Raw genomic sequence first — 6,815 nt, 5'->3', positions numbered from 1 at the left:
CTAATCTCCCTTTTGACAGAACTATACTACACTTTATTTATTAAACTTCAAATACTCATTAATTCATTTGGCAGGCTGCTCACCTAATGTTCTGTGGCAGAAGAGGTTAATTCTCCTCTAAGATGAGGGTCTCCTCGAAAATCAGTTTCTGCTAATCTGTAAGAAGAACTTTATGCTACTGTAGGAAAATAATAATCCAGGTCCTGCGTTTCCTAAATTTGGCTTTTGCAGACAGCTGAAATTGTGAGCAGCACGAGGAGCAATGTGACCATAGAAAGAGACACAGAAAGAGAACAATCCAAACTTTCTCTTCAGGACACTTAACCTGTGTCATGTATAACTATCCCAAGCCTCTTTCACAAGGGTGTAATGTCAGCTTTATTGCCCACTTCTCCTCTGGCCCAGTAAACTGCCTGTGAAGAGGAGTTGTGTTCAAGGGAACATTGTGAGGAAATAAATATTAGAGACCAAATTCACGGTTTCATCAACATTTCTGTCATCCACTGCCCCAGAGCTACTCATCCACTCCCACTTGATTCCCCAGCCCCCTACTCCTCTTTTGCAGTCCTTCCTCTGTGCCCATCGCTATCCTCTGCCATTCCTCTTGCTCTTTTTCAATGTTGTTTCCCCGAGCTGCTTCACTCTGCCTTTGTTTTTTTGCTTTGAGACTTGTGTTTAAGTAACATGTTCCAAATTACTAACTTGGACACAGTAGTAGATGTTTCATTAAACTGCTGATCAAGTAAAACTCATACCATCTACACCAGACTTCTGCATTGGGTTTGCACCTTTTGACCAAACACTTCTAACTCCAAAAGGAGGGAAAGCCTCCAGGGCTTGGGTTGGCTTTGCCTTATGCTCCTCTCTTCCCTCTGGCTCCCAGACTTCCCACCATCCTGCTGCTCTGTTCCTCCCACAGCAAAGCCTGCAGTAGCGGTTCATTCATATTTGAAAAAAAGAAAAAAAAAAAGTTTATACACAAATAAGTTTGTTTTATAAACACGGGAAAAGAACTCTTTGTATTTAGTAACACTTTCAATATCCACATGTAAACCAAACATGGAAACCAAAAACTGATGAAAAGAGAAATTCAAGGCAAAACGTAACACTTGAAAAAATCATGAAGAAAGACTTAGACACTCTAATTTCAAAATTCAGGTTTTCAATTTTACAACCTCTTCCCTCTCACGACCTAAGCCCTAAACCACCAGGCAGAGGAAAAAGAAATGCAGCATGTAGAATTTTAGAGCTTTTGCTGTTTCCCAGGGGGGCTGCTGCAGTTCAAGAACTGAACTTCCCACAGCTATTAGCTACAACCTTGACTACATTTTATATTAAGTGTACTCTATTCAAAGCCCACAATGTTTTAACATGCTCACATTTGTATTATATCTCTAAAACAGGTTAACTGCAGTAAAAATTGCCTCTATGTAATTAAAATTCTAAGTTGCCAGTTAATCGATATGATGCGTGATCGGGCCAAGTTTCAGTCATTGCATTTGCTGATTTCTCAGGCATCAAGTTTCCAAACTTCTTTTTCCCCTGAGGAAGACACAGAGGTTTTGTATGTTTTTTTTTAAGGAACAATCTTCCGATTTCAGCAGTGGGGGCTTTATGGTGCATATTTATAGCCAGCTCTAAAAGTAGTTACTGCAGAGACTGTATCTCGTGAGGAGAAACGAGCAGAGTTAAAAGAAGGCGGTCCTGCAGAGGCGGGGTGGGCCGGAGCCAAGAGCAGAGCCTGGCCTCCCGCCCCCGCGTAGGAAATACGCAGTTACTAATACCGGCGGGCCAGCACCCTGAGGCGGGCCAGCACCCTGAGGCAGCCCAGGGCGGGCGCCTGCCCCCCGCTCTGAAGAGCCGTCCTTGCTGCCTCCCCTCCCGGCCGCTGCCGGACCCCCGCCACCCGGCCCGCGGCACCGCGGGAGCCCCCGCCTCCCCTTCAGCGCGGAGGGCGCTGCTCGCCGCTGTGTGCGCCATCCCCGCGTTGCTGCGCAACGAGCGCCCCGGCGGCGGCACCAGGGCCGGGCCGGGCCGGACCGCGCCACGCAGGGGCGGAGGGCGGGCTAGCCGGTCGGCGGGCATGGCGGACCCCGCTGACAGGGCCGCACATGTTTACGGGCCGCGCTCTGCCGGCAGCACGAGGAATCTGAAGCAAAAGCTGAACAGGATCGCGGGCGGGAGCATGGAGCAAGGGCCGTGGGAGCTCGCCAGGCTCTCACGCAGGCGGAGGCTGCGGGGCGGGCAGCCGGCGGGTGGGGCGGTGTAGAAAGTGTGCTCAGCCGCAGCTCACCTTCGGCATGAGAGCAAAGGGCGTGTTCCTGGGGGTGAAAAAGCCGTTTTCCAAACGACCCTGCTTAATCTGTGCCTTTACGTCTCCACGCAGTCGGGGGAGATAGGGTTTTTGATTGATTGTGGTGTTCTTAATGAGAGCAAGGTGGGAGAACAGGGGCAGATCCTTCCCGAAAAGCGACGCGAGAAAAGCAGAAGAAACAGTCCAGAGTTGCTTTCCCCAGGCTTTTTTTTTAATTAAAGAAGAATGACCCATCAAAACTGTTAAGTTTCCTGGAGTGAGAACTTCCACTTGACTGGAAGGAGCATTTACAGAGAAACTTCCCTCTGGGAGTGTCCCTGAAAAAAAATCAACACCCCCCACCCCCCAAAATAAGTTTTAATGAATTCTCTGTACTCACTAGAAAATAAGAACGTGAATAATATGTATAACATGGAATATGATTACTACATCTCTAGCTACTCTCCCGTCTTTCAGATGATCAATGAAAAAAATAAGGTGTGGGTGATCCTCAAGCTACTTGGCTCTCTGGTATTTCCCTTAAATTTTGGTTAGAGTGGTATTAAGGAACATTTAGGGTTAACGTCAGTGCAGCATGCAAGCTCAACAGATGCAGAGTGCCATTTCAAAGCAGAGTATTCATCATTAAGAATTTATGCAAATAAAACTACTATCTTAGGTAGCGAGATGGTCAAAATTGTACCTGTTGTTTAATTTATTGGAGTAAATATTTTTATTGCTGGTGTTGACTGACAGCTTATATAGGCTTTTTTCCTCACTTCCACAAGATTTACAAGGGTGTTTCCATGTCAAAAGTGAGTCTATAAGTACTCTTTTATGGGATCCTGTACTAATTATGTTTTCCTGAGTGCCTGATCTTTTTCATTTTGAAAGGAAGAACAGATTCAGCTTTGACTTTAAGAATCCGAGTTCTTTGACACTTGACTGAGAAAGGGGAAGTTGACATGCCAGTCTTGCATTTTTTCTTGATACATGTTTAACTTACAGAGGAAGTTCCACCTAAATTAAGACAAGTAATTAAGATGTGACACTTACTTAAAATATTATCTCAATTATCATCTTGTTTTTCTATATCCTTCTAATATCTTTTTAGGGGTTGTTACTCACACACATTGCTGTCACCATGCATGAATAAGCACAAAACTTTCAAAGTCCCACAAACAGGGTAGGGTTTTTTGTGTAAAAAAACCCCAGACTATGTACATCCAGTTATTATGTGCTCAAACATGTGCATTGCAGAGGCCTCCCTGTGTTTTCTGTGTTTCTACCCTCAGTGTAGACTCGGTTTGGGTTTTGGTTTTGTCCTGCACTGCTTTTGCTAAGAAAAGAGTGGGGTTTCTTTCCTTCACTCTGGGCTAGTTAAGTAGGAAAATGTTAGGTTTTGGTGGTTTTTTATTTTCAAATTTATTCCTTTGTCATCCTCAAAGGAAAGCACTTTGAGGAAAAAAGAGAACTGTAACAATTCTGTTAATACTAGCATTAAACTATGCACTCACCTCTCTTTCTGAGAAATAAAGCCTTTTAAGAGACATAAACATGTAAATTGTGTGAAATTACGTTTTTAGGACTTTGGGGAGGTGTTTTAAGAGAAGCAGTATAGTTGCAGCTGATGCTAATTCTCTCATAGTCCAAGGAAGTGCTATCCAGAATGCTTTTTCGTGGCTGTAAGGTTACTGAGACCCGGTAAACGTTTCGGAGCAGTAGCGGCAAAGAGTATGGCTGGTGAGTTTCGGCGCTTCATTCCAAGGCGCGGCTGGCACCGGAGCCTCCTTCAGGCAGAAGGCGTAGCCTTGTCTGAGGGGTAGCATTTCGCTGCACAAGAGCCAGACGAAGACGTGACCTCCTGCTCCCCGCGCAGTTGATGAGTGGGGCAGAGGCGTGTCACAGAAGTGACGGTTTCGCTTACTGAGAAGGGGGTCGGAAGGTTGCCACCTCTCCTTTTGAGCAGCATCTGGTAGACAATTTTCTGCCTAATATTGTCAATCATTCCCTTGTTCTTGAAGGTGCCTGACTGTCCTCCCAGCTGGAGTGAGAACTTCAATGATCACTATAAAGCAAAACAAATGCAAAGTTTACAAAGGGGGTGTGGAGAAGGCAGGTCCCCACATAAAGAAGCTGGCAGGGGCTCAAATGCCTGGGATTATGAGCAGAGCAGAACACACACATGGTTAGTGTGCATGCTGGCTTGAATACTAAAGTTAAACAAATACGTTTGTTGCACTCTAAAAAGTGAACGACTACTCCAATAGGTTATGGTTTGGTTTGGGTTTTTTTTTAATAAAAAAGTGGTGATTAAACAAGCAGAGAACTGAGGAGTTCTTTGCTTCCTATTGCTGCTAGGCTTTTTACAGGCAAGGAACTGAAGCATAGCATCAGTCTGGGAGGAGGTTAGAGCTGAAGGGATCTTGCTTCTGGTGATAAAAAAGCTGGCATTCATGGACAAGAGGAAAGATTATTCAGAGACTAAAGAGACTAAATCGAGAAAGATATTATTTTCTTACAGGCACATCAGAAAAAATACCCCAAGAAAAAAACTAAAAAGCAGAGCTAGCCAAGGCAGGATTCTGGGTGGTCCAGCAAAATGCATACTGCAACATATCCACCTGCTCCTGCGAGGCAAACTAAAGCACGCCCATACTAGCACTTATTAGCCATGGTTAGTGCTTGTCACTGCTGGCAGCTGTGTTGCTGACTGAACGTGCTTGGTGGAAGCAGTCCTGAGGCCAGCAAGCGAGGATGTTGCAGAGTGGTGCCTCCCTGAGTGTTCTGGAAGAATCTCTGCATTTTGAAGCAAAAGGAAGTCTCTCCCCAACGGGGTGTCAGGCCAGCTTTGCCTGCAGTCACGATCACAGGAGAGAGTAGCAGTAGCTGAATGGAACAAAATGTCAAACAGATCAGTAAATATATTAAAAATGAGAGGCATACTTAACTGAGAGATGGACTGTATAAAATGTTTGTACACAGTAGATACCATAAGAAAACTCCTGTAGACATTAATCAGTATAGACTATGCCAAGGAAAGCTAGATTTTTTTTTTTCCCATGGCCAGTGCACAGAACAGCCCAGTGGATTTGCTGAAAGAAGCTAGATAATAATTGAGATGAACTGCAAAGCCCTCACTGTCATTCACCTTCCCAGATTGTTCTAGAACAACTTCTGGGGGGAGTTATACATGCTTATATATACTTATCATTTGAATTCTCTCATGTCTGGAGAGAGAGGCATTTCTTTTTTGGAAACGTGAACCGTTTGCTAAGGTTAGAGGCAAAGAACCATCTGAAACACTTATGCTGTGTTGGAAAGCTGTGTACACAGAGGGAGTGCAAATGTGCACATTAACTTTTAATAAGCTTGGAAATCATTGACATGTAAACAGCTATTATTACAGCCAGAGCCTGTACTCTCGTTAGAGACATATTATGCTGTAGTACAATCGGGTGATATCTCTGTTTAGCTAAGTGATACCATATTACTCCGTATATTACAAGAATTTACTCCACGTCAGGACGTGGCTATGGGCCAGAATTGCTCAGCGGTTCACTCCGAGAGTGCTAAAACTGAGTTTCAGGGGGAAAATGTTGACGGTTGATAGTGGATTGTGGCTTGTGTTTGACTCTTAACCGTGAAGAGAACTGAATCGGGGACTCCCTGACCATCATTAGGAAACGTTCTCCATAATTTCACTCCCCTGGGAAGCACTGAAAGGGCAGTATGGGCTCAGCTCCATTCATGCTGCAAGTCAGACTGGAAGAAATGGAGCAAATAGTCACTTCTATCTTTTGTTTGCATCAAATATTGTGAGAGAAGTTATTCTTACTAGAGCTCCAATCTGGCTTGCCTGAGAAGTGCTAGAAATCTTTAACCAATCTGTTGTAGACTTGTCAACACGGGCTTCTGGTTGCATTTGATAACCCAGCAGGAGTAAAAAGCATTAGCAGCTCAGATTACTAATAAAAAGTCGGTATTTTTCTCTAAACCCCTTCCTGGAATAGCCCTGCCCATCAGCCCAGTGAACCCCGGACTGCCATTCCTTCCATTCCTTTATCCTTCCTGACTCCAAAGCTATTTTGGCTCCTCTCCCTCCACCAGAATTTAGTCACGCTGTTTCCCTGTCACCCTGCCCAGCTTTTCCAGGGCTCACCTACTGTCCTGCTCTGCTTTGAGAGGAGAGAAGAAGCTGCATCCTGGAGGAAGGAGCAGCCTCCTGCAGGCAGGCAGCAGGCAGGTGTGGGACGTTTTACATGTCCCATAGAACCTGTCAGAGCCTCTCTTCTCTGCCTCCTGCAACCATGCTCCCAAAACAGAGAACCTAGATAGGAATTTTTGAAACGATTGTCTCCAAACTGACAACTAAAAGCCTGATTATTGGTTAACAATCTCTGCTTTTATATTCACCCACCAAAACCTCAGGGCAAGGTGCATCAAGTCGGCTGTGTCTTACAGCGGGACCCACAACTAACCTGATGAAATGGCTGAATGTAGAGTTCAAATAGAGGCTGAA

Source organism: Colius striatus, chromosome 4 (genome assembly GCF_028858725.1).
Source record: "Colius striatus isolate bColStr4 chromosome 4, bColStr4.1.hap1, whole genome shotgun sequence".
Taxonomy (NCBI): Eukaryota; Metazoa; Chordata; class Aves; order Coliiformes; family Coliidae; genus Colius; species Colius striatus.
Note: the sequence above shows the minus strand (reverse complement) of the source record.